Here is a 15,285-nt window from a genome sequence, read left to right as displayed (position 1 = left end):
TGTTCATCATCCAAGATAACCGCGGTAATCTACTCCACCTTCAAAGTCCCCTTCCCAACTGTTAGAGCTGTCACCAAACTTTTATAAGAGTGTGGGAGAGAGATTAAAAGTAAGAAGGCTTTATCTTCTTCATCAACCTTCATCCCAATACTAGCCAATTGGGCAATTAATTTATTAAATACATTAAGGTGATCTCTCATATTAGTACCTTCATCCATTCTGAGTTGGTACAACTCCTTCTTCAAGTACAAATGATTTGTAAGTGACTTTGACAAGTATAAACTCTCTAATTTCTTCTACAAAACAACTGGCGAAATCTCCTCCAAGACATTATACTTCACTTCTAAGGCTAACGTTAATCTAATCATACTTATAGCCCTTTGTTAAAGCTCCTCCCAATCATTATCTTTCACGGTTGCTAGTTGCTTCTCATTCAATACTTTTGATTAATCCTTGTTGCACAAGGACATCCTTCATGGTGCTTTGCCACAAACTGAAATTATTTTTTTCATCGAACGGCTCCACCTCAAATTTTGTGTTTACCATCTTGAGCCACGGCTCTGATACCACTTGTTGTGAAAAAATCACACCCACACAAAATAAAGAACACAAAATTTAATGTGGTTCGGTGTAAGCCTACTCCACCAATAAATCTACTATTAAAGAATAATAATTATAACCACTAATTATTTTTCATACTCTCAAATCACTTAAACAAAACCCACAGAATTTAACACATCTCTTTACTTTGTGGGCTCTCTATAATACATTTCATATAATGGCCAATCAACTATTCATATATATAGGCCACTAAAACCTAGTCCTTTTAAAACTCTAATTATTAAACTTCATAATTTAAATTCTACTAAACTTTCTTAATTAATTATAATTTCTAAATTAATTATACTTTCTAATTCCAATTAAACTTGGACTCTAACAACATTTAATACTGTTAGCAATTTGGTTCTCCATTTATTTTTGTCAAATTAGTCAATAGTTAAGGACCTAAATTGTTATCAATAAGAGACAAAATGGAAATATATATATATATATATATATATAGAGAGAGAGAGAGAGAGAGAGAGAGAGAGAGAGAGAGAGAGAGAGAGAGAGAGAGAGAGAGTTTAACAGTAAGAACTTTAGGGACGAAAGTGGCAAAATTTAAAGATGTTTTCATCTATTTCTTAAAATCTACGGACTCAAGTGTTAATTATTGCAAGATACAATACTACATAGTTACTTTTCCTTATAATAAGTAAATTTGATTTTGGAAAAGGTTTATTTGAGCTCTTAAAGTATGGATTAATAGTTACATAAACACTTAAACTTTTTCAAGAGTGGAACAAGCTTTTTCAATTTTAAGAAATATTAAATAAGTTCTTCAAATTTTAAAAAATATATCAATAAGCCCTTAACAACAAATACTCCCTTAATATTTTAATAATAGGTAAAATAAGCCCTTTAACATTTAAAAATATATCAAAAGAGACTGAACTATAATTTGCATCTAATATAAATTCAACTAAGGCCATATACAAAGAACTTCTGATGTACAGGGTCCTCATCAACAATTTTATATACCTAATTTGTAACATTCTAGTAGATATCTGCTACTTGTTAGAATAGATTGATAAGTTATTATTTGTTAAATGATTTAAAAAACTTCTCAATGGGTTCATCAATAGTTCAATAAATAACAAGTTATCAATCTGCTCTGATTTGCAGTAAATATCCACAGGTAGGTTGCAGATCAAATCCGTAGCATAAGTAATAAAGACCTCATGTACTAAAAGATATTCATGGCCTTGGCTGAATTTGAATTAGAGATAAGTTATAGTTCGGTTTTTTTTGCTCTATTTTTAAAAGTTAAATAGCTTATTTGATCGATTTTTAAAATTTAAAAGAATTATTACTTTTTTTTTAAATTTGAAATGCCAAGAAAATGCTAATTAAACTAATTAAGACACATTTATAGCTTAATTTCATATTCGTTAAGAAAAACTTATAAGTTAATTTCATATTCGTTTTTCAATTTTAATTATTTTAGACATGACGTTTTTTGAGATCTCGTTTTTTGACGGATTCAAGTTATTTGGGATTGTGGAATATAATAATGGTTTGAATTATTTATCGTTAGGAAAGATTTTAAGTTGAATTTATAATTTATAAATTGTTTTTAGATTAAAATATTAATTTTAAAAATAATTTTCTTCATTTAATGTTTAAATTAAATTTTAATTTAATTAGAATAATTTAAATGAATTAGCATCGACTTGAAATTATTTTTCTTTGTGGATAATGGGAACATTTTTTTTTTCAATCAAGTGAGATTACCTCTTGTTTTCTAGACCGATTTTGATTTGATTTATAATTTTAAGAGTTTGTTTAATATTATTAATTATTATAGTTGCAATTGAGAAAATCACCTTTTTTAAATATATTGATTAAAAAATAAAATAGTTTTAGGTCAAGTCACCAGCGCTAATATCCTGAACTGACAAGTCGGGTGGTCTAACTCAAAAATGAATTCAGTTAAAATCACTTTGACATTGTTGGGTTTCCACATTTGCAGGCCAAAATCATGGTCACAACACACACAATTAATCTCCCCCATGATTGTGACTGTACAGAAGACAAAAGACTTCCTGGAACGGCCTGCATCAGCAAGTGTATGAAAACGTGTATTAGCATATAATTTTGTCTTCGTTGGCCATTCAGAAGAAAACCCGTCGAATTTTCTCCCTGGAAAACAGCTTCTCAGGCGAAGCACACTTGTATTTAAAAAATTTCGTGGAGTTTCTTGGAAATTGAAACTTGTATGTCTTCTCTTTTCATGACAACCTGGTTGAACCTTCTTGGATCCATGATCAGTGCAACAAACTATATATATAGGTATATATCATGTCAGAAAATTAAGAGACCAACATATAAAGATTATTATTTCTCCAAGCTGAATTAGTATAATGGCTGCACTACTACTTTTCTCAAAGATGCTAACCAAAACCGACACTGAGAGTTGTTTGTGTATTCCTACTTCTTTTGGCAAATTGCCCTTCGATGAAGGGCAGCATGTGAACATGCACGTCCACGACGAAAGTGGCCGGGAATGGATCTTCCCTTGCTCTATCGAAGAAGATGAAAATGTGGGACGTTTTGTTTCTGTGGGTTGGATTGAGTTTGCTCATTTCAAGGACTTGAGAGCTGGTGATCAGGTCATTATTCATGAGGAAGTCATCAAACACCATGGTGCAGTAACTTTGATGAAAATTACAGTCCAGAGGAAGATCAGATTGTTTGGTGTTGATATTTGGGCTACTGTGTGAAGATCAGATTGAACGCAACTTCAATTGAGTTTCAAGTTTCACTTAATTATATTTTTTTAAAACATTTTTTATGTTTGGCTTTATATATTAGTTTTTAATGTATCGATAAAAGTTTAAGACTATGATAGATTGCTCGCTATAGAGTAAATTTTAAGAAAAATCTTTTGTTGAAAAATATGTGGGTAAAGTAAAATAATTTTTTATAGTAACGGGTTGTTCTTCATTTTCGACGACTATAAAAATTTTTTGTAACACTGACTTTTTAAGAATTTATTACCTCTATAATTGTAAAAGAGATTAAACCACTAAACATGGGCAACACAAACAAACTCTATTGATAAAAACATTACCATAAAGATTCACTTAAAATATTCAACAAAAAAATATCAACAATTCATGCTTTATCTCAAATTGTTAAAGAACTCGTTTAAATACCGTAAAATGATAAGTAAAACTCTCCTAAGATAGAAAACAAAATCCAATAATAGAGAAAACATATTGAAGAAAAAATATTAGATTTTTTCCTAGTGAACATAAATCTAATAAAAACCTATATATGTATTAATTTAATATAAATCAAAATTTATGAATTCAAATATATGCATCTAAAACAGCATCAATTCATTTATATATCATCGAATGATTCTTGGAAAAATCTCATCAAAAGTTAATCATATAAAATCATTTCTTCGGCTATGTTCATTTAAATATTCAACTTATTCCAAAACTTGTACATATTCATACTCATTTTTATATATAGATATAGCAAACTGGTCGGCTGAGATATAATAAATGGGTCAGATAAGTTTGAATTCAGCCTTTTGGGATCTCGTTTTTAGACGGAATAAAGTTATTTGATATTGTGAAATGATTATTTGAATTATTTATCGTTATATGGTAAAGATTTTAAGTTGAATTTATAATTTATAAATTGTTTTTTTAATTAAATATTAGTTTTTTTTAAAAAAATTATTTTTATTCATTTAGTTTTGAAATTAAAATTTAAATTAATTACAATAACTTAAAAAAATTAACATACATTTGAGTCATATAAATAATTAACTTTATGTGTAATCCAAATCTAGTTAATTGGTCTAATCGGATTAAAACTATCTTAAGAACTAACTAATCTGGTTAAAATTATGTATATTATGTATAAGTGTTTTTAATAAAATTATTAAAATTTATAAAATAAAAAATTACTCTTTTTGAAAAAAAAAATGAATTTTCTTAAAAATAATTTATTTTTTCTAAAAAAAAAATTTGTTAAATTATTTTTTTAAGTACTCTAAATACAAGAAAATGTGAATTAGCCAAAAAACTTTCCATTAGATTTCAATTAAATTATTAGATTTTAATTTTTTTTTATTTCCATGACAATAAAATCTCTAAAATTAATTAAAATTGAGCCAAATTTATCAAAAACTCAAAAAATTTGATGTTGCAATAACCATATTAGCCACATTCTCTCTATCTCTTATATAATTTAAAATGAAATATTCCAAAATTTATATTTATTATTATAAAATATATATTTATGTTTAATTAATTATTATATAAATTGATGCAAATAAAAAATCTAAATATATAAAATTTACAGTTAACATAAATATTAATTATAAATTTTAAATAATTTTAAATTTAATTATATATTATTTAAATTCATTCTAATGATTAAATCAGATTAGATATCCATTTAAAAAAAAAATTGGATATCAAAAATAGCAGACAGTATCACCTGCTTTGAGTTACTTAACAATTAAGGAGTGTTGTTGTTGATGACCGCAGCAGCTTTTTACGAATTATTATGAAAACTGGGAAAATGAAACGGCAATTCCTTGAAGGCACCAAGCAAAGACTTTGACGCGTGCTTGACCCTAAAGATTAGCTTTTGTTGGACTTGACATAGAAAATAAATGGTTGCATTAGGGCACGCGTCTCATTCCATAGCACTTGATTGGAAACATCAGGTGAATGCAAGGAATTTTTACTTAAATTTAATTTATTATAAATTTAATATTATATTTAAATTAAATGTAATATAATTTATTAATATATTACATTATATTATATTGTCAAATATGCTAATGAATATATTCTTTAATTTATTTTAATTAGCTAAAAAAGAATTTCTGTCGATGAAAGAATAGCATATAATTGAAATTTTATAAATTGTGTAAAGATAAAATAAAAATACATAAATTTTTAATCTTTTAATAGGTTGAAAATTTGTTTGTAAATGATGGTTAAAAAATCACCCTTTTTTAGGATCAATTTTTCCTAACAAATAGAGAAATTACGAAACAATGACAAACCATGATTTAAATAGAGCGTAAGATACAAGTATGTAGTACATTCCGTGTAATTACAAATAATGAATTGAGTTTATACAAAAATAAGTAGCAAAAACTCACCCTTCTGATTAATTATTTGTTCAAAAATTCTTGTTACAATCACACATTGCACCAAATTAATATCTAAATTTCGTGTATAAATTGATTATAACACATTCAAAAATACGTGATAATTAATGTCATATGAAAATATAAAATACTTGACACTTATTTAGATGATAACATATTTTAATAATCCTATTGTAGTAGTGAAAAACTAGCCAAAGAAACTCGAATTTAAAACTGTTTAAAAAGCATGAATAGACTAATCAAGTTATATATGCAGAAAGAAATTTTACACATAAGACTGCTTCTCTTTACATATGAAAAAATCTAGGTTTATAACTATTTCTTATTGATTTTTTGAAATTATTTTTTTCCTTCAATCCTGCCACCAAGCCTACGCATGGAGGGATTTCACTTATTTGTGTCATCCTCAAAATCGTTGAGTTAAATTATGTAATTCTAAAAAAATGTATATATAAAAAAAAATTGAAAACCATTGAATTTGACGTTCTAATTGTATATTAATTTCTAAAAACATCTGTTTACTTTCCCAATTGACTGGAAATAATTAATTTCAAATGTGTTACATGTTCCGCTTTACACGTATATAATGAGAAAAACTGCTTTCACAAACACAAAAATTAAAATAAATAAATAAATAAATATCAATAATGCACAATAAAAACACATAGGTCTAGTGATATTTTCTAATTTTTGAAACGTTAAAGAAATTTTCAAAAAGCTTTCAGAGAATGATGAAATCATATATATTTTTCTCTCCAACAACAATACAAGATTAATATCAGATTTAAAATAATATATATATATATATATATATATATATATATATATATATATATATATAATATCAGATTTAAAATAATATATATATATATATATATATATATATATATATATATATATATATATATTATTTTAAATCTGATATTAATCTTGTATTGTTGTTGGAGAGAAAAATATATATGATTTCATCATTCTCTGAAAGCTTTTTGAAAATTTCTTTAACGTTTCAAAAATTAAGAAGGAAAAAAAAAAAGAATGATATGACAAATGAAAATAATGCAATTCCAATTTCGTGGATGTTTCTGTGTTTTATCGATGTATATGAAAAAATGTAACTTTCTTTGAATACAAGAAATGAAAATTCTCTATAAGTATTACTATACTTACACAACTTTTTTCAATTAATTGCTAAGCATGAAGGCCTTCTCTTCGAAAGTACTAACACAAACCGATATTGAGAGAAGATTTTCAGTTCCAAGCGATGCTCTTCAGTATTTTCCATTTGTTGAAGGTGATGATTCTCAGGTTGATTTGAAGATTAAGGATACTGAAGGACATTTATGGAGCTTTCGCTGCAAGTGTAGAAAAGGACCCTACCCAAAACCTGTTCTTTCTAAAGGGTGGCTTGAGTTTGTTCACGGTAAGCGCCTTAGGGTTGGTGACAAGGTTCATCTTTACAAGAAGGAAGATGAAGTTGCAGGAGTGCAGTTCAGAATTGCAGTGAAGAGAAAAATTCTTAGGTTAATGGGAGAAGATATTTGGGTTGATGTGGAGCACCTACATCTGTATGGTGTTTAATATATATTTATTATGCAATGATAACAAATGTTAATTGAGAGTTTAAGCTTCACTTATTTAGATTAGGGTTAGAGTTTTCATAGTCTGTATTTATATCTTAAAATAATTATTCGTTGTATTTTTTTTATATACAATTAACGGTCAAAATCGTTATAAATACAATAATAATTATAATTATATTAAATAATTTTTTTATTGTTTATATATAAAGGAAGACAATAAACATGATAAATCAACATTCCGTTATTTTTATAAATACTTTAAGAATAATTTAAGGCCAATTATATAAATTTATCCCTAACTTTTATTGAAAAAATCTAATGGTACTTTTTCTTTTAAAATGTATTATAATCCTTAACTTTTATATTTTAGCATTAATATAAACATGCGATCCTAGTTAGTAATATGAGTGATTAAACACAAAATAAAGTGAGTGAGGAAAAAAAAACTATGAGGAGTTTGAAAATGCTTTCTGATCACTTAAGGATTCAGACGGTGTCTAAAATGGTGATACGTGGCTGAGATGGTTTCGGGGTAATATGGGTGCTATAGTGTCTTTCGGGGATCATACGATTACTTATTTATGGCATCATGCTACTACGACTATTTCTAAGAAGTTCTAGGGAGAGTAATTCTAATGGAGTTATGGTGTAGGCTAGGAAAATCTTGTCCTTCCAAAGAGGGAGGATTCTTATTTATAGAACAAACATGCCAATATTTGTCTAGCATGCGTAAAGTTATTACAAGTAGGCTGTCTTAATCACTGAAATCCATTTGAGAGTCCAATTAGAGTAATAACAGTCCTGACATATCTATGCTGAAAGTGAAAGGTGGCAACCGATCGTATTGATGCAATAATCGACTCATCCAATTAGTTGGTTTTGTCACGACCCGAACTCACGGGTCAGACCGGTACTAGGTCCTAAGTCAGTATAAAGCCCCCGAGACCAGTAGTAAGCCTTATTAATTCCACATCCATAATCAGGGCTCAAAATTAAGGCCCATCATGCGAATAAAATAAGATAAAATATTATATTTTTATTCGGGTCAACTCAACCAGATAACTATTAAAAATTAAAGCCAGAGGAGCCCAGCTTAACCCTGAATCAATCAATTATAAACTATATAAATATCATAAAAATTTCATTTATTAATATCAAAAACTTAAATTAATATAGTCTCCAACAAGATCCATGCTATTGCTAATACATACGAAGTTCTAGATTTTAAATTTTAAAAATAATAAAGCAAATAAATAACTGATGTTAAACCTGCGAGGAAGAAAGTAGGTTGCTCAAAAAAAGAACTCCTCCTATAGCCTGGAAAAATAGTGAACATAAGTGAGTGTTCGACTCAGAGAGTAAATATTTATTTTATATACAATTTTTATAACTATCTAATTTTAATGCATCCTTGGAAATGAAATGCATCATTTTCATACGAGTCAAACAAATCATATTATGTCACATCAAAGATAATCTGGAGTACTCACGCACCTGTGTCAAATTCATACTCACACATACACATATAAGGAGCTGATCCCCCCTACCCAGCTCTCTTAATCCAAGGCCTGCTAGTGAGATTAACTCGAACTTTCGCTTAATAATTCATATGCGAGGGCCAGCAAGATCAACTCAAAGCCGTGCCTATTCCGATTTATCCACAATAAGAATCAGGTCCCAGCGAGTCAAGCTTTAGCCACGTCTACCCGTCCTACCCATATCCATATGCTCCACATACACACCAACTCACACCCACAGCTCCAAATTATTAAAACACGGCAATCAAAGTAATATCATCAAGTATAAATACAAAAAAGGGCATGCTTAATGTTTAACTATATAAATATAAGTATAAGTGATACATGAGCATGCCAAAAATATAATAATATTGAAATTATAAATAAAATAAATATCTACTCACAATACTTTTACAAGCTACTACGGTGGCTGGGCGGAGGAAGAAGGCTGCCTCGGCTCACCTAAACAATATATCAAAATTTATTAATAAACAACTTGAAACAAAGCTATAGAGAATCAAAAGACAGCCCTAAAGTTTTGCTGAAAATTCGACAGAGTTCCGCCTATACTTAGGACCTACTCCTCCTACAAAAAGGTTCAAATAACACTTCTAATTTCTAAATTTCCTGTAATCATAACTCATCAATAACATATGGCCCCTCCTGAGCCCTCCAACTCAGGCAAATCTCTCATAATCTAACAATTTAATTATAAGGCTTAAAATGGATATTTTGCAAAAGTCATTTTAGCTAGCTCTAAAAATTCTAAAATTTTGTTTCACTTTCCTTAGCAATATTATAGAGTTAACACAAAAGGAATTATAATTTTCAAGTTGCCCACAAATATTTTATAGTATTTTATTCTAAACCCAGCACTATAAAATTGAAGAAACTAAGAGTTCTGGTTTACCTATACCAATTCTGACTCTTGGAACGCGTCCAGGGCTTCAAAAAATGGTGGGGTAGCTTATAACTTTGACCTGGTTCTGAAGTGATTTCGGCAACTTATCTGCTCAGCACGAAATTACAGATCTGGGAGACAGTCGAATTGCCACAAAATGAAAGTGCCTACGCAAAGCCCACAATACTAGGAGTTAGACTAAAATATTTATATTTACATATAAAATAATTATTTGAAAATTAGGGTTGTTACATTCTCTCGCCTTAAAGAAAATTCGTCCTCGAATTTTGTACAAGGCAAAATAAAGAATTACTAGATTATACAGTGGACAAGTACGGGTACTTATTGCTCATGTTCTACTCTGACTCCCAAGTATACTCTTCTATCGATTGGCTCCTCCATAAAACCTTAACCATAGGGATCTGTTTTGACCATAGCTGCCTCATTTGAAAGTCCACTATGGCTACTGGCTACTCCTCAAAGGTTAGGTTTTCCTTTAACTCCACTGTATCGGGTTGTAACACATGGGAAGGATCAAGTATGTACTTCCTAAGCATGGAAATGTGAAACACTGGGTGGACGTGAGAAAAGCATGGTGGTAACTCCAACCGATAGGCCTCTACTCCAACTCTATCAGTAATCTCAAAAGGCCCTATGCATTGGGATGCGAGCTTATCCTTCTTCCCAAATCTCATAACTCCCTTCATCGGAGAGACCTTTAGGAATATATAATCATCCACTGCAAACTCTAAATCCTTTCCCCTAGGATCTGCATAGCTCTTTTATCTGCTGTAGTGTCCTAGCTATAATCCTTATTTCATAGCGAAACTCGTACCTCAAACCACTCCTTAATCTTTTTTTGACATCTTCAATACTCACTATACATCCATTGCGCTTGACTTGATATCTCATATCTTCAATCAGCTTTGGTGCTTACCTCTCATTCATTGTGTCCTAACGTATCTCTTAGTGACTTCAGTCCCCATTCCTCTGTTTCAACAATCTCTACTTCCCAAGGACATAACTTATATTTCTTATCCTATAGTATCCTATGAGATGTTTTCTTGCAGCACCTGTCATAGGTATCTCATTCAAAATTTCTACTTGTTCTATGACCTCAATTGTCAATACCTATGCATCTTCTCACTCTCATGATACTTTGAATTTCCAATCTCCTTTGTGTTATTACTAAGATCCTTAGACCAATTCCTGTCTATCTTATAAAACTAGTCATGTAAAGTTCCATCAAAATGCCAAGTGTACCTACACTAGCTATGCTTCTTCTACACTCTGATATGGTATCCCATAGCACTAGCCTTTGTTCCCCTTTATTACCAATCTCTGTGGTGTACAGATGTGACTTATATTGTCTATTTTACAACATCTCATGAAATACCCTTCTGAACAACTACTTTTACATGCATCTTACCCAAAATCATGGCTAATTCTGTTAGCCATTGAAGCTTTGGCTAGATCCTCCCATACTAAAAACATTTTTTCCTTCCTAATTTCATGATACTGCAAGCTTCTAACTTACTTTGTGTCACCAAAAAGTTTCTCGTAACAATTCCTACCTATATTAGGTAATTAGTTGTGTAGAGTTTCACACAGTCAACACTACTTATCATAGCTTACTCATTTCCTGAAAAGAGAGTTCCTTGACTTCTACTTGAAACTTTTTACTATCTGACGTGCTTTTGGACACATTGGTACTTAAATTGAGGCTCTATTATTGGTTTAGTCTATCATCTCACCATAACTTATTTTAAACATCTCTTAGTGTGTCCCTAGCATACTTGTTCCTTCTTATTCTCATCATTGTAACCAACTCTACCAAGCTTTTCTCCTATCCTTTAGATCTTATCCATTTCCGTTTCCTATTTCTGCTATTATTGATATCTTTCCAACCTAATGTACTTATTCTTTAACCTTTGTCCTCTCTCATTGTTATACTTTTTCCTTCAAGGATGTCCATCCCATCATCAATTTTAACCTTTCTTTTATTTCTTAGTCCTATCTTGATTACCAGTTCTATTACTTCTAGAATTCTAACCTTACGATTGGCTCCTACTAGCACTTCTTTCACATTATGTAATTGTCGCAAGGGGTTTTGCGGTCGCCTGAACGAACCCTCGCCGAAGTGGGTAAGAGTGAGGAGTCGCACTTTAATTTTGAGGGGAATTAAAGAAAACCATTTGTGAAAATAGATTGAAATGAAACCACTTCAAGACAGAGATTCTAGGTTCGGGGTCCGTAAACGAGTGGGGAAGGTGTTAGGCACCCCACCTCGTCCCTTAATAAGGGTAAGTAGATTTAATTTTGCATTAGTTAGGAGGGCTTGAATAGACATGTTAATCCTTTTGACTAAAGGAACATTTGATTTTTCACTAAATTTGGATCACCCAGATACATAAGTAAATGAGACAACCTTAGTGAGTTACTGTTGTATGTTAATCTTATTTGAAAGGAATATTTTATTAAAATTTAATTTAAGAATAAGAACTCTACTCCGAACTCTTTAATATTTATTAAAATTCTGAGTTGAGACCGAATAAGAACTCTCCTCCGATCTCTATTTAATATTTATTAAAATTTTGAGTTGAGACCGGATAAGAACTCTCTTCCGATCTCTATTAAGTATTTATTTTAAATTTTGAGTTGAGACCGGATAAGAACTCTCTTCCGATCTCTATTAAGTGTTTATTTTAAATTTTGAGTTGAGACCGGATAAGAACTCTCCTCCGATCTCTGTTAAGTATTTATTTTAAAATTTTGAGTTGAGACCGGATAAGAACTCTCCTCCGATCTCTATTAAGTATTTATTTTAAAATTTTGAGTTGAGACCGGATAAGAACTCTCCTCCGATCTCTATTAAGTGTTCATTTTAAATTTTGAGTTGAGACCGGATAAGAACTCTCCTCCGATCTCTATTAAGTATTTATTTTAAAATTTTGAGTTGAGACCGGATAAGAACTCTCCTCCGATCTCTTTTAAATTAACAGGAACCTGAATGGGCTCTTTCCGATCTCCCGAATTTTAATTACAGCTACATGTCATAAGGACCTAAAGCTAAGGATTACAGCGTTCAAAGGTCTTTGAGGATAAGGCGTCTTTTAACTAATTGGTATTTTGTGACTAAATAAGGGAAGACAGACTGAATTTTGCTGACCACCCCTAAGGTCATTTTACCAGTATCCTATCTGTACCCTTTTATTTATCTGGGTTTTGATTTTTATTCCGCCTTATGGCATTATACTGGATCGCCTCCCATGTCAGCCTAGTGATTCAATTTTGCTATTTCCCTGACGTGTTATTTAGACCCTCTTTTTTCAAAGAGACACTTTAAACACAGTTACCTACATTTTGTCTAGCTGCTTTTACGTAACTCGGGGCTAGATGACTTGTGTTCAGAAATAATAAAGATTAACGAAAGTGTGGGTTAGCCAACACGGGAGTAAACTAGAGCATATCTTTCCTTTGTATTTTTTTTAGCGTGACATGAACTTAAAAAAAACAACAGGCATAAGAAAAAGAACAAAGGAAATACGTGAAATGAGAACTAGACTTAATAAAATGACAATATTAACACTGACCTGTAGGGAGTCGAGTCTATTGAACTAACTACAGAATCGCAAAAAGTAGCAAGATTGCAGGTTGGCAACCGGAGGACTATGGTTTGCCTCGAAATGAAGTATTCTTTGTTAAAATGTAAACAGGTCAAAATAACCAAGCTTGAGTGGAGTTGAGCTTAGACAATATGAATGGAAATATAGGATAACAAAGACAGAAAGTGGGAGTGCCACAGGATAATGAACGAACTGAAAATGAAAAATTTCAGTATTCAAGAATCCCTTTTGCAAGAAAACACTTCAGAAAACTAGTTTCAAAAGTCTTTTCTACGAAAACTCCAAAAAATAGCAGAGTAACAAACTGAATTAAATATCAGAGTTCTTCCACTATAGTTACTGCCTCTTGTTTATATTTTTTCGTCCCTTTGAACAGTTTTCAGGCAGGTATTTATAGGAATCGGGTGCTCTCCATGAAGGGTCAGGATTTATTTTGAGGGAGATGGAGGGTCTGGATTTTGAAGGACATGATCGGATGCTTGAGAATTAAAGAGAACCAAAATGAACGGCTGAGATTATTCTTCAGAATATTCGTCCTTTTCTTCTTTCAATCGGACGGTCTGAAATCCTCGTGTCAGGAATGATCTGAGGGCTAAGAGCAAAAGACGCTGGTCTTGTCGTCTTGTCTCTTGATCCAAGGGTTCCGGGTTTGTCCTTACAAGTGAGATCAACGGTGGAGATTGGGATGTACAGGACTGTCATGACATACCGCACTGTCGGCGTGCGGGCGATTCTTAGGCGTGCGGTGGAGATCTCGTCTGCCACGCTTTAACTACCTCGGCTCTGATTCTGACGACGGTTATTTGGGATTTGTCTTATTCTTTTTGCCTTCCGATCCCTCCCAAGCTCCTATTCTGATCTCTCATGCTAATCTCCCATCTTCCGATCTCTATTATTCCGATCCCTAGAGATCGCCCAAATGATGTAATCCGATCTCTTGGAAATAAGAGTCAATTATCATCTTATTATTATTGCATTGATTATTTTCCGATCTCTGATGTGTTTATCCGATCTGGTTCCCAACTGAACAACCCTTAACTAATCCGCAATTCGAAACATTTATCTTAATATGCCTATCTCTAATTAGCCGTTCTCTTTATGGAATTTGAGAGACGTGTCAGAACAGCTGGCGAATCCCGTTAACCGATGCATTGCCTGGGACATCGTGAGCATTAAATGCTTGAACGAGTATAAATAGGGGTAAGGGTTAGCCAGTTTCTTACTTTATGCCATTTTCTGTCTCTCGCAAGCAATTCCAAAACTCTCCCGATTTTTCAAGCTCTTCCGACTCCGTTCAAGCTCTGGTAAGGGTTTTAATCCTTCTTTTAGCTTTAAGTTCTTTGTTTTCCTTAAAAATGAGCAGCGCCGAAGGTCAGAGAGCGGCAAGCCCACCTTCCATCCATGTTTCATGGTCGTCTGATGAAGAAGAGGTGGTCGGGCCGAGCGCACAACCAGAACCTCTTAGGGTCTCCGTTCCAGCTCGGGGGCGGATCGCACCATCAAGGCATGCACCTTCCTCAGGGAGGGAGAATCTTCCCATGGACGAGCTGCCATCGATCTTGCAAGAAACCGATCTGCAGTCGTTTAGCCAGGAGTACAACATAGAGCCCGATTCATATGAACTTATCCGGTGTCACGGCGATCACCGAGCCGATCACTCCTTTGAAGAGAATGACATGGTGATGGTATACGAGGAACAATTAAAGGCCGGTCTTCGGTTCCCTCTGGACGACTTCTTCAAGGAGGTCCTAAAATTCCACCGAGTGTGCATCGCCCAAATTCACCCTAACTCGTGGCGGATCTTGGTAGCCTTCCGAGGCCTATGCCGAGCTAAGGGAATCAGACCTACGGCTAAGGTGTTCGCCGAACTGCACAGGCTAACTCGCCGAAAGGACGACGAGCATTGGTTCTTTCA

This window comes from Hevea brasiliensis, chromosome 14 (assembly GCF_030052815.1).
Source record: "Hevea brasiliensis isolate MT/VB/25A 57/8 chromosome 14, ASM3005281v1, whole genome shotgun sequence".
NCBI classification, from domain to species: Eukaryota; Viridiplantae; Streptophyta; class Magnoliopsida; order Malpighiales; family Euphorbiaceae; genus Hevea; species Hevea brasiliensis.
The sequence above is the reverse complement of the archived record's forward strand: the minus strand, read 5'-3'. Positions refer to the sequence as shown.